This window comes from Pogona vitticeps, chromosome 1 (genome assembly GCF_051106095.1).
Source record: "Pogona vitticeps strain Pit_001003342236 chromosome 1, PviZW2.1, whole genome shotgun sequence".
NCBI lineage: Eukaryota > Metazoa > Chordata > Lepidosauria > Squamata > Agamidae > Pogona > Pogona vitticeps.
In genome coordinates this window covers 28,637,821-28,656,414 of record NC_135783.1, presented here as the reverse complement: position 1 = coordinate 28,656,414, position 18,594 = coordinate 28,637,821, and the positions used below count along the sequence as shown (strand labels likewise).

The 18,594-nt window shown below is 40.1% G+C and overlaps 2 long non-coding RNA genes across 2 annotated transcripts; one reads left to right on the top strand and one right to left on the bottom strand.

The window, feature by feature from the left end:
- Window positions 1-774: 774 nt before the first annotated feature.
- On the bottom strand, window positions 775-3,895 carry LOC144585778 (uncharacterized). The gene is made up of 2 exons (XR_013540324.1): window positions 3,788-3,895; window positions 775-2,374 (listed from the first exon to the last, which is right to left on the bottom strand). It is a non-coding gene; the product is annotated as an uncharacterized LOC144585778 (long non-coding RNA).
- A 350-nt stretch (window positions 3,896-4,245) lies between these two features.
- Window positions 4,246-17,423, top strand: LOC144585777 (uncharacterized). Its single transcript, XR_013540322.1, has 3 exons — window positions 4,246-4,329; window positions 11,828-11,888; window positions 13,914-17,423. It is a non-coding gene; the product is annotated as an uncharacterized LOC144585777 (long non-coding RNA).
- Window positions 17,424-18,594: the final 1,171 nt, after the last annotated feature.

Sequence of the window (18,594 nt, the reverse complement as noted above, 5' to 3'; positions counted from 1 at the left end):
CCAGTGGTTTAGACATTAATGGCAGTGTGTTGCATTATTTGAAGGGGACAGCACATTTACCCTGTTATGTAAGCTGTATACTCATTGCTTTACATTGTAGCCAAGTGTCATTTCTTCAGTGTTATCACATGAAAAGATATACTAAAATATTTATGAAATGTGAGGGGATGTTCTCCTGTGACATACTGTATGCCATTTTGCTGCCAGTGGGTGCCATAATTTGTCTTCTTTTTTCACCGTACATTTTCTTTTTCCAGTGTTGCATCAACTGCCACCCTAAATACACTCATGGCACAGCCTTCTGAGCTGTGCCATGTCTACATTTCACTCCTGGATCAAATCAAGAGATAGATGAAAGGCTGGCTGGAGAAACAGGCTCTGCAAAGAACTGGCAATGATTCAGTGACACCCAGTATCACCAAAACAATTTGCTAACCGCCTAATGATCCTGTGGAAGAAGCAACCTTTTTTTAAAAAAAAAAAAAGTTATTCCCATTTTACACAGGGTAGCACAGGTGCACCTAAGATGAAAGCGCACAAAAAATGTAAGTGAACAGGTAAGTCTGCTTCTGGTGATGTAGCACTTTGCAACACTCAGTCTATAACATCTGCAACACAAAATGGCACAAAGGTTGCGCAAATTCTGGCATGGGTTTGATGGGGGTCATGATGTTGGGAGTTAGATTGGGGATTTGTAGTTAATATACTTGCTAAGGCTCCACAGTGTTTGCTCTTAAGACAAGCTTTGTTAAGAATAACCTTAGTAAATTTTGCATTTATTTATTTATTTATTTATTTATTTATTTATTTATTTATTTATTTATTTATTTATTTATTTATTTATTTATTTATTTATTTACAAGATTGTTTAGCCGTGCCATTACCAATGGTCTTTGAGCAGCGTACAACAATATTAAAACTTTAAAAACATTAAAACCATTTAAAATAGGCACTATTATAATAGCCTATACAGTATTAAAAATAGTCATTAAAACATTAATATTAATAAATGGGGTCTTATGTGTGTGACAAGCATTTCAACCATATTGATCATAGTGTGTTGTATGTTGTTGTTGAGTTGTTAAGTCATGTCCCACTCTTCGTGACCCCATGGACCAGAGCACACCTGTCTTCCACTGCCTCCCGGAGTTGGGTCAAATTCATGTTGGTAGCTTCAGTGACACATCATACTGTGACAGATTATTTATTTAGACAAGCAGATGCAAACACACACTGGCACATAAGTAAAATTCATCATGACCTGCCACCCAACCTTGAGCCCTTCCCCGTTAAACACAATTCCTTGTTCTTAGCAAATGATATTCAGCTTTGGGTCCGAAATTCAGATTTTTTTTGCTCTCCCTGCCCCATTCCCCCAACTGTTAAAGACTGTTCTTGGACCTTGTTCTGTAGGTAAATTGCTAGTTTAGGAAAACAGCCCATAACCATTGGCTCCCGTTTAGAAAATCTAGAGAGGTTATTCAGCCAGTGATCAGACTAACAAATCCTGGTCATGCAGCAACATTAAGAAATAATTATAATATCTTACAAAACTCAAAGGAATAATTATTTATATCTATCATAATTTGAGTACAAGAATACTAATTATTCCTGTATTCAACAGACCACACCAAAGTGGTGGTGATGGTGGGAACTCTATGGTGGACTGTTTCCTGTTTCCTCAACCACTTCTCAATCCATAAGAGGACCAGCCCTCTTATCCCCAAGGATGAACGTTGTCCAACACAGTATAGATAAAAGCATTTGTCTTTCCAGACTGATATTTTCTACAATGGCAACAAGCCATCCAGGGTCTCAAGGTGGAGGTCTTTGACATCACATCATCTGCTACCTAAACCTTTCAACAGGAGATCAGAAAACAAGAAAGAAGCCCCGAGAGAAGGCAGGAATGATATATTGCTGCAAAACTTAGCTCTATGAGATAAAATATTGATCCGTATTAATTTATACTGCTTTAGCATCCCAAAGCAACGCTGCTGAAAAGTGAAGGTTATTGATTCAAGAAGATGATGATAAACTACATTTCATCTGCTGGGGGGGGATGATATCACTCCAAAAAGTCATTGGATTTTAGATTCTGACCCCATTTGTGGATTTCATAGCAGAGAGCAGAACTACTTTCCTTTAAGGTGAGGGTTGAATTTTAATCTCCTTCCAGCTGCAGCTGGGCTGTTAATATTCTTCTCGCTCCGAGCTAGTTTATGCCAATATTTGCCATGGTTTCAGTTCTCTTCCATCTCAGTGGATAACTGATTTATACAGAGCTTTTCTTTGTGCCAGTGCTGGTTGTGTCCCACGTCCATTTTCACAGGTTCCATATTCTTCTCTGAAAGGTGGTGCTTCCTTCTGCCTTCTAAAAAGTTAAAAAAGCAGAGTCAAGGATTCACACACAATTTAGGATCCTGTACAGAGAGTGACGAAACCCAGCCAGTGCTCTTTATGCACCTGTAGCCCATTGAATTTCATAATACATACAGCTTCTCTTTAGCAGCATGTTTCTTTTTGGGGTGTGTGTGGCTATTTGTGTGTGCTTGCTTCTGAAGTGATCAGCATCTCCCTTATCCCTTTGAGCTGCAATAGTGCTGGAAATGCAAGCTGGAACAGAGAAGGTAATCACAGTGCAAGGAAAGGATTGCCCCATCACTGCGCTAATATAGCAGGTGGAAAAAAAACCACGTTCACTGCAACTTTCCAAAACTTATAGCTCCGTGGTTTAGATATCTGGCTATATGTTTAGAGTTTGATTCCCCCAATGATCCTCCTTGACAAGGGCTGGACTTCATGCCCCACAGGATCCCTTCTAGCTCTGTAAGGTAAAGGTAAAGCTTCCCCTTGACATTTAGTCCAGTCGTGTCCGACTCTAGGGAGTGGTGCTCATCCCCGTCTCCAAGCCGTAGAGCCAGCATTTGTTCATAGACAGTTTCCATGGTCACGTGGCCAGCACGACTAGACACGGAACTAGCTCTGTAGTTCTAAGCTTATTATTCAAAAATACCAGGCACATTCCATCAAAATTATTTTAAAAATTGACTGGTATATAACAGATACAAGTTTTAACTAAAAAACCTAAGTTTGTGTCAGATATTGGCACAGTATGTATGCTGTTCCTAGTATTGTCTTTTTTTATAGCTATGATAGTGTAATGTCTGCGATGTGCAACTGCATATAATACTGTGTGAAATTTCTTGCCATTGTTCCCAAAGCCCCAATGACTACAGGGACCACTGTTTCATCCACAAGCATGATCTTTTGATTGACATATCTCTGTATTTTGCTAGCTTTTCCAACTCTTTATTTTTGACTCTGGCATCTCCTGGGATTGCAATATCAATGATCCAGATATTAGTTAGTTCTGTTATTACTGTGTCTAGTGTGTTATGACCAAGATGTCTGTCAGTTTGGATCTGCTCACCAAATCCACTCCAACTTATTCAGGGATTTCTAGATAGAAAGCACTCAGAAGTGGTTTACTATTCCCTCCTTCTGGGGGCTTTCTGGGACTGTGCAGCTTGCTCAAGGCCACATAGGATGGCTCTTCTCCCTGGAGGCACAGTGAGGACCTGAGCTCCCAACCTTTGGCTCTACAGCCAGATAAGTAACTCACTGAGCTATCTAGCCACCTATATATATACATGGCATGAGAGGGGTTTTTAACCCGTTGTCTTTGCCATGGTCATGGTTGAATTCACTTGATGTGCCTTCTGTTTGCATCAGAATTTCACAATGGGTTCTTATCAGGACTGCAATAAGTAGGTGGAAAAGTTACCTTTCTGGTCTAGAAGTCCTAGAATCCTTCAGCTGGCTTGACTGTTGGACATGTTGGCCCAGAGTATCTGAGAACTGTAATCCTCTCCCCTCTCCCAGATTTCCTAAGCTATAACATAAGCCAACATATATTAATTGAGTGCACAGTAAATATCAGTGTTTATTCAATCAGGACAATAAACACATGGCAGCTAAGAAAAACATAATAATCAAAAGGCTCACTTCCTTTCTACTTCTTTGTCAGGGAGTTCCCCAGTTTCACAATATACAACTTGCAAGGTTATTTCTTCTCCACCAACTTCTGATTCCCATCACATGTCTTGCTTCATCACTTCTGTACCTCTGCCTACACATTCAGAGAATTCTCCTTCTGTACTTTAAAAAAAAGTGTATTTCCTTATATACTTGTCAAGGATTCATCTATTTAAACCTGTCACTTCCTGCACAATCTCTTTTTCTTACAATGCAACCCTATAACGCTCATTATTCTGGACATGGGATGGACTGGAAACACAAGTAGCCTAATCAGCCTTCGCCATTCTGGTGAGCGGTCATTCATTTCTATGTAAATTAGAGCAATTGTTTTACATGTTTATCTCTAGCTATAAATTAGCACACAAAAATTGTATGCTAACCTGTGTCCTCTTCTCTCTGTCTCTTCGAGACGGAACCTGGCTGTCCTAAGTAGCAGCCTTCCAGCCAGATGCTTTGTCCTATTTCTGGATACTTCCTTTTGAGACTTCCACCTACTCTGTTTCTATCAGTATGGATGGGTACAACCCAGTCCATGATTGTTATAGGTTCCTTCCTCCATGGTTGCCAGACTAAATCTCTCTCCTGAGAGCTTCATGTTCACTTTGAGGCCTCACAGACCAATGGAAAGTATCAGCATTTGGAAAATTGTCTCTCAAGTTCTGACTCTTCCCCATTAGTCATTTCAGTCCTTTTCTAAACTGAATTAATTTATATTTGTTTGTACAATGCTTGTTCCTTTTTATGGGTGGAACCCTAGGTATGATAAGCCAATTAATACTTGAAAAGTTAAGTGAAAATGCCTAAAAATGCCTAGATGTGAAATATTAATCTGCAATAGAGTCAAAATATCATATTTTTCTTCAGAGTATGAATGTCCTAAGGAATATAGTCCTAAATTCTATGCATTATGCCCACTGGAATGACATCATTGGCATAACTTTCAATAGCAAACTGCTGCAAGTTAGGAGGTTAGCACAGGCATTTCTGAATGCACACCAGGATTATGATTCAATCTGTAACAGGAGATGCTTACACCGACTACTTAATTTATGACATTTGGCAGCTGAGGTTTATACTGTGGTTTCCTTTAGGGAGTCAATCCATCTTATATTTACTCTTAATCTTCTCCTGCTGCCTTCAGTTTTTCCTCAGCATTATTCTTTTTTTTCCAAAGAATGTCACCTTCTCATGATGTGTTCAAGGCATGACAGCCTCAGTTTCAACATTTTTGCTTCCAGAGACAATTCAGCCTCAGTTGACCCTGCTAGGAGTCCGGGGGGCTTGCAATGGAGTCTAGACCCAGACAGCCTTGCTCTGAGCTTCCCTGACACGCTCAAACTCCCTCGCCATTTTCAAGTGTACATTCAAGAAGTGGGGCCTGGCCCTACCAATAGACAAAGTGAGAGAACAGCCTCAGGCAACTAATTTTATTTTTTATGATTAGGGAGTTAATTTTTAGTAGTTTAGTAATACTGTAATACCTTGTTTTTAGTCCCTCAGAATGATACGTTAGGGATTTTCTGACTCAGGTGGCAGAATAACATGGCCACCCCAATTACTGTGCAGTTTGCCTCGGGCTAAGACAGGAGGTGTGCCATTTCGTGTTCTGGCTCAGATCACAAAGAGTCTTGAACTGGGCAAACAGGAATGAGTAAGCAAAGTCTTTGCTTCCTTAGATCCATGAAAACAAGGAGCCTTGCTCTGCCACACAGCTAGGTAGCTATTTGTTTGTCATCTATAATATGTCTCTTACCTTTTTCCAAACCTTTCTCAAGAGGCAGGAAGCATGCCAGAGATCTTAAGTCAGCTTCCTTGGTGCTGTTTCAAATGAGAGAGTTTAATTCTGCCACACACCCCTGGACATAATGAACACCATCACGTGTCATCTCTTCATTTTCAGCAGTGTACATGTCATTCCATTGCAATTATTTTACAAGATCTGAGTCACAGTTAACAAATAGAATAAAATGTGTAGCCTTGCAGTTTCTTGTTTTAGTTGTCAGTTAGAAGGTTTGGAAACTGTAGGTAGAAACATTTGCAGATTGCTTCTCTTTACGGAAATATGTACAGACATTTAAATCCAGTGTACAAATAAATGAATATGCATGTAAACAGATCCATGCATTGTTTCTTATATGCATCTCTAGGTAATTGAAGAAGTCCTTTGAATATCAACAGGCAATAGTGGAAAATAGGGCTTTTAAAAGGCAATAAATGCAACTTCTAAACATTCCAAGATGTGTCTCCTCTCTATGTGGGTTTCAGACTGAGTTTCCATGGCTGAGCCAGGATTTGGACTCAATCTCCTGAGTCTGAGTCCATCACTCTGTCCACTACATCAGTAGTCCCCAACCTTGGGCCTCCAGATGTTCTGGGACTTCAACTCCCAGAAATTCTGGCCAGTAGAAGTGGTAGTGAAGGCTTTTGGGAGTTGTAGTCCAAGAACATCTGAAGGCCCAAGGTTGGGGACCACTGCACTACATCACATTGGCTCTTTACTGAACCATAGAACTTTAAATCTGATCAAACAAGATTACTTTTCCTTAGGTAAAACATTAAAATCCTCTGAGTATTTGAAAGTCAACAAACTGAAGCTGAATCCAGAGAAGATGGAGGTGATGGTTACTTGGCAATTAACAAATCAAGTTATCTCTTCTCTTATGGCTGGTGGAGTAAAATTCCTCCTGTGAACCAAGTAAAGAGTTTGGGTGTCTTATTAGACCCAGTTGCGCCTTCTGGAGAAACAGGTGGGAGTTGTGGCCAGGTCAGCATTTTATCCTCTGTCATTGGTATGGAAAGTTTCTCCTTACTCACACTGATCTATGCAAATGTAACATTGAGATTAGACTACTGTGATTCATTCCACATGGGGCTACCCTTGGAGACTACTTGGAAGATATAATTGGTACAACACACAGCAGCTAATTAACAGGTGCTTCCCATTGTGATCACAGGACACCTATTTTGCATCAGCTGCATTGGCTGCCAGTGGTTTTCCAGGTTTAATTCAAAGTGTTGGTTATTACCTTTAAAGCCCTACACAGCTTGGGATCTATATATCTACTAGGCTGTTTTGATCATGTAGAACTGTCTTTCTAAAGGTGCCAGCCATCAAAATCACCTGGCTTGAATGTATTTGAAAAAAGACAATTCTGTGCTGATGCTTCTGAGCTGTAGAAGTCTCTTCCCGAGTCCCTGTGAAGTATGACATCCATGCAGGGATTAAAGAAGTGATGTGAAAGGCAGAATTGTTTCAATGAGCATTTGGAAGCTAGGATCCCCTATCCCACCATTCATGTGCTAACCTTTGTAAAACACCTTGCGTAGAGTTGGGAAAGGATCCTGAGTTATTTAACATGCAAAGAACATGCTCTACCCATGAGCTACAGCCATTGGGAGATAAGACAAGCTTCTTTTGTAAAACGTGCATGTGTGCGCCTCAGTATACACTGTTCTCGTCACCAAATGGGAATGAGATTCAGCACCCTGTCCCTCTCTGTGCCGTAGTCTATTCTGGACACTCACATGGTGAGCTTCAAAACAGAGGTCTTTGTTTTCCCTTGAACCCTTAAGTGGTGGCAAGTACCTCCTTGAATGAAATCCAACATTCGCCCAGAATTTATCTACTACATTTTTGGAGGGCTGCCCTGTGTATGTGCGTGTATGTGTGTTTGCAGAAATAGGATTTGCACCCTTGCCAGGATCAGTCATGTTTAGGTATCAAACAAACAGTGGTTGCATAAACCATTCTTGGTGTGTGTGTGTGTGTGTGTGTGTGTGTGTGTGTGTGTGTCTGTGTGTCTGTGTGTCTGTGTGTCTGTGTGTGCGTGCTTAGAAGGAAGAATAGTCCTGAAGATTAGTGCTATACTGTATTTCCCAATGGGAAATGAAAATGACAGAGAGATTGAGAGGTCCCAAAGGAAGAAGCTGAAAACTTTTATTCTGAGCAATACCTTGATCTCTGAGAAACAATGAGGCGTGTCTCTCTGTTGCTCTTGACATTCAGTTCACTGTTTGTTTGGCAGACCACATGCTTAAATATGAGTGATCCTGGCAAGGCTGCAAGTATCAAATCCTATTTTTGCAAACTCTGCTCTTCAAAGTTATCCCATTTTCCTGATGACCTGTGTTTTTTAAAATTGATTTTATTGGGAATGCAAGACATTGTGGACACTTAATTCAGAAGGGCAGAAATGTTATCTCTTTGTGTCCAGGACATTCTTTGTACCCTGTAGTCTTCATAGAACTAAAAGCCTGTAATTAAATAGAACCTTCAAGGACCATGGCAGTATGCTTAAAGACCAAGATGGAAATATTTACATTCTTAATCTTACGTTGCATGTGCTGTCGTCACCTGCAACATATGGCGACCCTGTGAACGAGAGATCTCCAAAATGTCCCATCCTCAACAGCCCTGCAAACTCAAGTCTGTGGCTTCCTTTTAGAGAGTCAGTCCATTTCATATTTGGTCTTCCTCTTTTCCTGCTACTTTCAACCTTTCCCAGCATTATTGTCTTTTCCAGAGAATCCTGCCTTCTCATGATGTGCCTCACTTTCAAGATTTTTACCTGAAGAGATAATTCAGGCTTGACCTAGGACCTGTACATTTGTCTTTCTGGCACTCCAAGACATCCACAAAGCTTTCCTCCAGTACCACAATTTGAATAAATCTTTTTTTTCCTCTCAGCTTTCTCAGCTGTCCAGTTTTTACACCCATTCATGGTGACTGGAAATACAAGACTTTGGATGATCTTGGCCTTGGTCTCCGGGGACTCATCATTATACGATACTTATTATAGGTGAAAACAAAAGAAAAAGAAAGAAAAAAATGTGGTGGCACCTTCCAGACTAACTTTTTAATTTTTTAAGTGAACTTCCATGGACAAGTCCACTTCATCAGACATAACAGAGAGAGATATAACATGGCAAATATATATACATGGCATCAAAAAACAGAGATCGTGGCTGGTTGGTAAGGAAGTCAGTCGGTATTAAACTTTGTGATGATAGTGTCACTCATACTTAGGGATGTGGTCTATCAAACAAACAGTGAACTGAACTCACCTGAGGCAATGTCAAGAGCAACAGAGAGACACGCCTCATTGTTTCTCAGAGATCAAGGTATTGCTCAGAATAAAAGTTTTCAGCTTCTTCCTTTGGGACCTCTCAAACTCCCTTGTGTTGTCATTTGTCCTCCTTAGGAAACCAACAACAAAACCCAACAGATTACAGTAAAATATTCTTAATGTCTCATTTCCAAGATAACCTTGTCTTTCTCTACTCCTCCTTGCACCATTTTTCTTATCTGAAACAAAAAAAACTGTTAAGGGAGATAAAAGCAGGATGGGTGCATGGCATGTTTACACTGGTAATGCAACGATTCCTCTCTCTGAAGGCACCCACTGACTTGTCCAAATTTACTCAGTGAATGCTAGAGAGAACATATTTCCTACATCAAAGTCCAACTCTTGGGGGGGGGGTTGACTCTCAGGAAGGGTTTATGATCATGCCTGCAAACACTGGCTATGATGGCATTCTCAAATTGTAGTCATTGCATTCATGTCCTGCTTGTGGGCTTCCCTTCAGCAACTGGCTGGCTAATGTGTGAGCAGAATGCTTCCGACGGGTGGCCAAGGCTATGTGGCCTTTACTCTTTAAAGTCTGTCTTTAAGTTGTTCTTTGGAGTTGCTGTGAATCTGTTTTGAAAGAACGGTGGTGGTTTGAAAAAATGGTTTTATATCTCTTTCAAACAATGTGTTTATCAATTTTATCATAGGTTTCTTTGGTGGCCCAGGTGGGCAGAAAAGCAACGCTGCTGCTATATTGGCCTTTGGTCTGATCCAGAGGTGGGCTTTGTATGTTTTATCACTGGGACTGGCAGTGCATCTAGAAAGGATCTAGAAATCTACGCTCTAGAAAGGATCTTCTCTTTGTATGTCACCTCCTAGAGACCACTCTGTTGTCCTTGACTTCCAGAGCCACACAAACAGCACTCCTTGTCACATGGCATCCCATACCTGTTGATGCCCACAGAGTGGGGTGTAATGACTTCTCTTGTCACAGATTGTTTCAGCTTGGGTGGATAATGGGGTTGCACGGATACAATGGTTAATACTGAGGTTAGATAGGTTTTGTGATGGTGGAGAATCAGACTACGAGTAAGAGAGCGAGAGGTAGTCAGAAGAGCAAAGAAGCTGGGAATCTGTCTTCAATACCAGATGAAGATTGTGTCACACCTAATTAACTAATAACACTCTTTCCTTTGGTTGACTCTCTGCCAGGAAAAAGCTTAGGATGCATTTTTGTCTATGTAGAAGGAGAGACGTTAGGATGTGTTGGGAGGGGTTCTTCATCGTTAGAATGATTTAGACCTCCCAGTTTCTTTGCGTGATAATGGAACAGAGTGCTAGTATGCTGATAGTCAAAACACTAAGAAAAAGAGAAGAAAACAAAGACATCCTATAGCTTTCCCAAGTCTATCAGTACCTGTATCGGTTTCACCAGGACACCTGCCATATTTAATGTTGTACGCCGCCCAGAAGCCATTGGCAATGGTGCGGCTAAAAAATATTGTAAATAAATAAATAAATAAATAAATAAATAAATAAATATTCCAGTCTTCACCACTAGATGCCACTACAGCTTATACTAAAACCAAGGAAAGATTCCACAGCCAGGTGACTGTTGTGTAGGGGGGCCTTTGAGTTGCAGAAGACAAGCCTCAAGGCAACCTAAAGACACACTTGGAGAAAGAGCAAATTTGTCCAGAATATATGTTTCAGTGACGTAACTGTGTTAAGTTCCTTTCAGCGTGCACAGAAATATTAAAAACAAAAGAGTTGTGATATCTCAAGAGACATTGAAAACATATTCAGTTCAGTGTGAGGTTTCATGAGTTAAAATCCAGTTCTGCAGATACAAGGAGCATAATAATCAAACCATGGATTTATATACACAGACAACATAGTGAAGGGGTGAGAACTAAACCAGATTGGGGGGGGGGGGAAGGATGTCAATGTCAAAATATTACCAATGTCATTGTCATCTGCTTTTCCCTGCCTCATGTGATTCCTACCCTTCTACTATATTCTCTTCATATATAAACCTGAGGCCTAACTATTATGCCTCATGTGTCTGAGGAACTGGATTGTAATCCCACGAAGTTTGCCATGAAATTCATCTGTTAGTCTTTGAGTGCCACAGCTCTATTATTTCTATTTGATTTGTTATACACACACCATGTATGGTTATTGGAGAAATAGCTCATTATTGCCAAGGTCCTCTAAGGATTGTAGCTAAGCTAAGTGAGGCCTGACAAAATAGTACAATTAGATTTTCATTAGAAGCATGGCTCCTTTAATTTGTAAAAGACTGCTTATTCCAATATTAGCTTGCCTCAAACCCCATTTTGTCAGTTAACTCACTTTTATTTTGTACTTGTTCATAATTGGGAGATAAACACATATTTTCTTTTCATGTTTGATTCTCTTCCATATAGGTTTGAAGGATTTACGGGCCTAAACAAAAATTTTGAATTTTTTTTTAAAAAGCATTGTAAGAAAAGGAAATGCACATTCCCTAAATATGTGATTGGAACCAGATGAAAAATTAAAGCAGCCGGTTTCTGTGGAATCATGCTGACTGAGGAATTCTGGGAACTTTATCTCAAAACAAAAACAATCAATCAAATCCTAAACCAAACCCAAACTTTGCCAAATACCAGTACAGTATACATTTCGTATTTCACAATGTAAACATTTTCACGATGTCTTTTATACCTGTACAGTCATTTCACCAGTTTCACCAGAGGGTGGTTTCTGTGGCTGCAGTTTCCTTATGCTGGCTCCGTAAGTGCATGATATTTTTCCATTAGTCTTTGCCATGAGAACATCTCCAGATTTCCTGTCACAATTCCATTTGCAAAGGATGTGATTGCTACCAAAACAGAAACAGTGAAGGAATATGCCAGTGTACATTTCCTTACTGATGCAGAGCAATCATGAATAATTAAGATGCTGAAAGATGTTGCAGTGTGCCCAGGGAACCAGGACTAGCGGCACAAAAGGCGGAGTTAAAAAAAACTGTTTCTTTTTGACTCCCCCCCCCCCCTCCTCCCAATGAATAGTTCATCTGCTAAACAGTTTGTAGACTGGAGATATAAAAAGTAAATGGTGAAGAGAGAACTTCATTTTTACTTCCAAAAAAAGGGGGTGGGGGTGGTTAGGCCAGGTAATCTTTCCAGATGAAAATGTGCCAATACAACTGCTACCTGATGATCCTACAGGTGCAGAGCTCAGAAGAACTGTTTTTTGGATTACTGTACAACTCACACACTCTGGCATCTGGGAGGTACAACTTTTCTAAGCTCTGCACAGTTATGGAAGGAAATCTAGATGGTATACTTGATGAACACACTTCCACTGTATTGAAATGGTAATATTTATTAGCAAGGAATAAGACGTTTTCTCATATCAGACAAAATCTGACACAAGTGTCCTAAGGAAACCTACAGTTTGACATGATTTAAGACTCCTGTGTTCTTTTGTGCACTTCAAAAATAAATACATTAATTTGCCAATAGGCCAATTCTGAGTTATGGTGACCCTTCTCAGAGTTTCTAGGTACATAATCCTCAGAAGTGGTTTATCGTTAGCTTCTTCTGGGGGCATCCTGGGACTGTGCAGCTTGCCCATGACTACACAGGCTGGCTCTTCTTCTGGGAGGCATGGTGGGGAATCGAAGTCCCACCTTTGACTCCACAGCCAGATACCTAAACCATTCTACAATGTGTAGTGCCCATGATCCGTGGTGACCTCTCTTGTTATATGACATCAAGTTGCCTTGGACATATGGCAACCCTATGAATGAATGATCTCACAAATGGCCTGTTCTTAACAGCCCTGCTTAATAATAATAATAATATAATTTATTGTCATTGTAAGTATATACATAGTATACCATACAACGAAATTCATACTTACAAAGCTCTTACAAACCCAAGGTTGTGGAATCAATCCATTTTATTAGTCTAGGTAACCATTCTTGGTCTTCCCCTCTTCCAGCAGCCTTCAACTTTTCCTAGCATTATTGTCTTTCCCAGCCAGTGTTTTATTCTCAGGATGTGCCCAAGGTGCAATACTCTAGGTTTTGTCATTTTCATCTCTACAGAGAGTATGTATTTGAATTACTGTACAACCTCTAGCAAGGAGCAAGAAGGTTTATTTGGTTTATATTTGTTTGACAGTTTTGGTTTTGCCTATGACTTTTTGCCTTGCAGCAATAAATACCTGAAATTTATGGTGATTTCACAGTTTTTCAATTGGATTCCAGCCCTCCTCCTCCTCATCGTCTTATTCTAGCACTTTCATTCGCCTTTGGAAGTAAAGAGCAAGAGTGGGAGATCTGGTGTCCTTTGGATGTTTTAAACTAAAAATTTCATAAGCATGATGATGAGAAGCAGAAAAGCAAATATAATTTTGACTTTTCTCCTGTTAAAAAATGTAACTGATGACAGAAATTGGAATCAGTGCTATGTTTGACAAGACCATTTAAAAAATGTTCCATAGAAAGAGAATAGAAGAGGTGCTCGCTTGAGGAGAATGTTCTGGCTTACTTATCACATCCTACCCCACTTAATATGCTACTGTCACCTGCTATACCTCCCACTGACCAGACAGATAAGGCAATCATACATGCCAAAAACAGAAACAAAGCAATGTGCAGGCAATGTCCACAAAAATATCATAGCCCTAGTTGGTCAAGCAAAATACATTGAAAAGATCCAGGCTTTCTTGTGATTACATTCACATTGTGTAAAATAATAATCATGTGCCTTCAAATTAATTTTGACTAATGGTGAATCTTTCTTTCAGGGTTTTCCAAATGAAGAATACTCAGATGTGGTTTTCCATTCCCTTCTTCTGGGGGCATCCAGGGACTGTGCGGCTTTCCCAAGGCCACATGGGCTGGCTCTACTCACAGGAGGCACAGTGGGAAATTGCACTCCCAACACTTAAACCACTGTGCTATCCAGCCGGCTTTCCAAGGGAAATAACTAGGAATTGGCCATGATGATTGGGGAAAAAAGGATAAACTATAGCATAGTTGAGCTCCTAGTCTGAATTGCCAATCCACTCCTTCTGTATGTGGATTTGTGGGGAGGAACACTCTGCCGTTCACCTCAGGAACCAGAATGCCTGGAGCTAGCCCTGCCGAGAGAACCGACTCAGACTCCATGATAGGGAAAGACAAGGAGAGGAAACTTCATGGCACATGAAATGTTCTTTATTTAATCTGGTTCATTTGAAACAAAATTATTCTCTACAAATTGCAGCATTTTATTCTCTGCAACGTATTCCTCTATCATGTATCTTCGGATTAGGGCAGTAATCTGAAGTCTAATTTTATGAGGGAAAAAAGATAGAAGAAATGTAACAGTAGATAATAATTGATAGTGATAAGTAATTCAACAAGTGCATCTTGTTAATGCTATAAAACAAAAATATAATAACCACTCATCTTTTGATGAATAATAATTAAAATTAAAGCTGGCAGAAGACTGAAAGTCCTCTCACTCTAATCCTGATATTACGCAAGAACACATCTTCCCGTCTTTGTTTATCTTGGCAAACTGACAAGAGCGCATCCCCCCCCCCCAACACAGCTCTTCCATTTACTCAGCTCTTGGTAATCCGTCTGCCGACATGTACGTGTTAATCTACATGTACTTGCATGCATTTTTGCTGCTCTCTCCACTCCTTCTGCCTCCTCAAGAGCTCGCATTATGCTGTTGCTTTGTCATGCAAAGTGGAAGAGCTTCTTTTCTGCCATTGTGACAACTATTGGAAACCAATGGACCTGAACTGAAGAGAAGACTGTTTCTGAACAAGAAACTCTTTGTCATCATTTGTAAGGGCTGCACAGTCTCCCTGTTTACCCCTTCCCTTGCTTGGCTTCACTCTTGTATTGTAAAGGAGCAGGCAACACAGATGGGCTGGGCCAGAACTTGCATAAGTCACTTTTGGAGGGTTGAACAAGTCCAGATTCTGCCATCCAGCTTGGTCCTGCTCGTTAGGGGAGGCCAGGAGTTGCAGGCCAACACAGTAAGATTTCTAAGCTCTGGGACAATTCTGAATGTTTTGTACCCCTCCAGGTTTGATTTCTATGCCTGCGTTGCCATGTTGCTTGTGTCTTAGAGCAGGCATGGGCCATGCATGACTTGACCACCAAACGAATATTTCACTTCAATCCGAGTTTAAACCATTTCAATCCCTAGTTAAAACAATCAAGAAGCACACCATGACTAAGACAGCTGCAAACCACTACTAGGCACCAGAGACAAGACTTGGCTGGATGGACAGATAGTCTGTTCTGGTTGAAGATGTACAACTCCATCTGCTGTAAGGACTTTGCATATTTTTTTGTTCCTTGGATTAGGCAAATTTATTTATTGGTTAATTTTTCTTGACCATGGCCTATTGTGAGGAGTTTTATGTTGATGTACAGATAAAAGGTTGTTGTTAAATGTTGTGTTGTGTGTTTGTACATTATTGAACACTGGGGTTGAGTGCAATATAAATATTATATTACTATTAAATTATAATATTTAATTTTGAGGGAGGGACAAAGAAATTACAGGAAACTGCTGGATGTAAAGAAAGGCTAAGGAGCAGAGTATAGTGGAACTGTAGGAGAATAGCGGGTACACCAATGGGCACCAACCTATGTGACCTTAAAAGATAAATTCAAATGTCCTAAAGCTGTCATTGGCAGCCTTCTGCTCATGATAGCTATGTATTACTTCCAGTAAATTTCTCTTGTGTAAGGAGGTATTATTGCACTGATGTCCTCTTTGCAGGCTCCCATTTGTGGCATGTGCTTCGTCCCAGTGGAAAGAGAATGTTGGGCTACTGAGGCCTTTGGTCTGATTCAGCAAAGTTATTTTTCTATTCTTATGGTGGGGAGGAAAAAGCTTAATTGTGGTGCAGTGGTTAAACTGCTGTACTGCAGCTAAAACTGTGCTCACAACCCAGGGTTCAATCCCAGGTAATGGCTCAAGGTTGACTCAGCCTTCTATCCTTCCGAGGTCGGTAAAATGAGCACCCAGCTTGCGGGGGGGGGAGCAATGTGTAGCCTGCATAATCAACTTGTAAACCGCCCAGAGAGTGCTTGAAGCACTATGGGGCGGTATATAAGCAGCACGCTTTGCTTTTTGCTTTGCTTTAATTAATGGTCCCCATTCTGTTATATCCATAAACAAAATGGTTAAAATTGTACAAAAAAGTTATAATTTCCTAAATTGTTTAATAATTAATTAAGGATTATAATTGTTGCATTGCCACCATGATCATCATTCTTTTTGTTTCTTTGGCCTTCAAAACAAGAGATTAGATTTTGCATGAGGTGAAGGGGGAAAAAACCAAGGTAACTTTACTGAAGACCCATACATTGTGCATCACTTTTGATTTATTTTGTTGCTGTTGTGACTGAATACTTGTTTTTATGCTCTGTTCAATGATTTCCAACTTCTAATGGCTCCATGTAGGTAAGATGTTGGAAGACTAGTTAACCACTATAATCTCCAATTAGGTTTCTATGGATAAATGAGAATTTGGATCCAGTTGTTCTGAGTTCTAGTGTGACACTTCATCCATGATGCCACTTTGGCTAGCTAGCAGCACTTAGAACTGCAGTGTGCCATAACATCTCTTCTAAAGAGGAACAGGGTGTGACCATAGATGATTCTGCCTTAGAATGGTATCATGAGTCCAGGGCTAGGCCCTTACAAAGCTCCCTTGGAATAATCATCACCTCTCATAGCCTTTCATTGTCTCTGAAGGGCTTGTTCCTCTCACTCAGACTTTTACGGATTCACTCCTCCACAGTGTCACATATTTGCATTCAGTTTTCCTTCCAGTGGGAGGACAAGTGTAAGAAATGATGTGTTGGTGGGGATAATATAACATTTTTTAATTCTGCTCTGATTTTTATTTTGAAAGGTTCAGAGTCGACAGGGGAATTATGGACCTATTTCTGTGCCCACACTCTAGCTGTTTATGAAAAACTTAATTTGTTGCAGAGTTTTGATTTTCTGGTAAAAAATAAATTTGCTATGCAGAAGAAGTATAGAGACCCCCCCCCCCAGAGCAGAATAGCTACAAGTTCTCCAGAGTCCACCTCTTTCTCATTAACTGGCACTTAAAGTCTCAAAAACACACTCAGAGACACCTGTAAGAGAAAGAATAACAAACATTTTTTACTTACAGTTGTTTGATATTAAAGACTTGTGTATACTGTACTGCTTTCTTTACTGCACACATATTTAGCAACCAACCAAATGGATCAGCAGCAACAAACAACTGCCCCCCCCAAAAAAAAACAAAGGAGAGGGAAAAGAATACTCATTAGAGAGGCAGGGCTCACTTAAAAATCAAAGGCTGAAAGGAATGATTGGTTGGTGCTGGATCGATAATCACTCGAGCCCAGAAAAGATCCTCTGAGGAAAACTATTGGCAGCATGCAAGGTTCCAAATAAACCATCAATTTACAGCCCAAAATTTACAATCCAACTTTGCCAGCTGTTCTGCAAAATGCTACAATTTGATGATTACATGAATGGTCAGAATTGCCCAGAATTAGTCGGACATTATTTAAGAACTTGAAGAACTACATGGTTTATTGGTATCTGTCAAGAAAGATCATCCTTCTGTGTTTACTGGCTATGGCTGGGTGGTTGGGGGGGGTGTACACGTGCAAGAATATACACACTCATGTGATTTGCTTCTCTTAAAGGGGAAAGGACACTAGAAACATATATTATGGAGACTTTGAAGGGAAAAGAAGATAATTTGTTCCAACTCTTGACTTGAAATGAAGGATTTCATAAGGTTTCAAGGTGTCTTGAAACGGCAAACAAAACAGATAAAAATTAAGAATTAATTTTTCCCATCCTAGTAAGCAGACATATAAACCATATTTATAATTCATGTTGGCACAAAGCATTTTTGTACTGCACTATGCAAAACTAATGCTTCAGTGTTTCTTTAGTTATTAAAATGATTTCTATTATGTTTCTTATAAAATAATGCTCAAAGCTGCTTGACAATATATTTTAAAAACGCAGAAAAACACTGATAAGCAATTACAGTATAATGAAAAACAAGATGAATTTCTCGTGACATTGCAAGAGATCCTGGGTTACACCTAGCTATGGATGACTCACTTTTAGATCTGGTAAAATATAAACTCACAAAGCTGATTTATACTAGGTCAGATTATCGGTCCTCCATCTGGCTTGGTAGTGTTCAAACCTGACTTCAAGCAAGAACCTTTCCCGCACTTATGTGGTGATGAGAACAGAAAAACATTATAAGAGCCTTGTGGGATCAGGATGAGTGCCTATCTCGTCCAGCATCTTGCTTCCTGTTGTGGCCAACCAGATATCTATGGAAACCTTCAAGCAGAAAATCGGGGGGGGGGGGGGGGGAAGGGCGTTGTCCTCAAAAGCTATTGCTCCTGAGCAATGATTGTTCAGAGACACACTACCTCTGATCC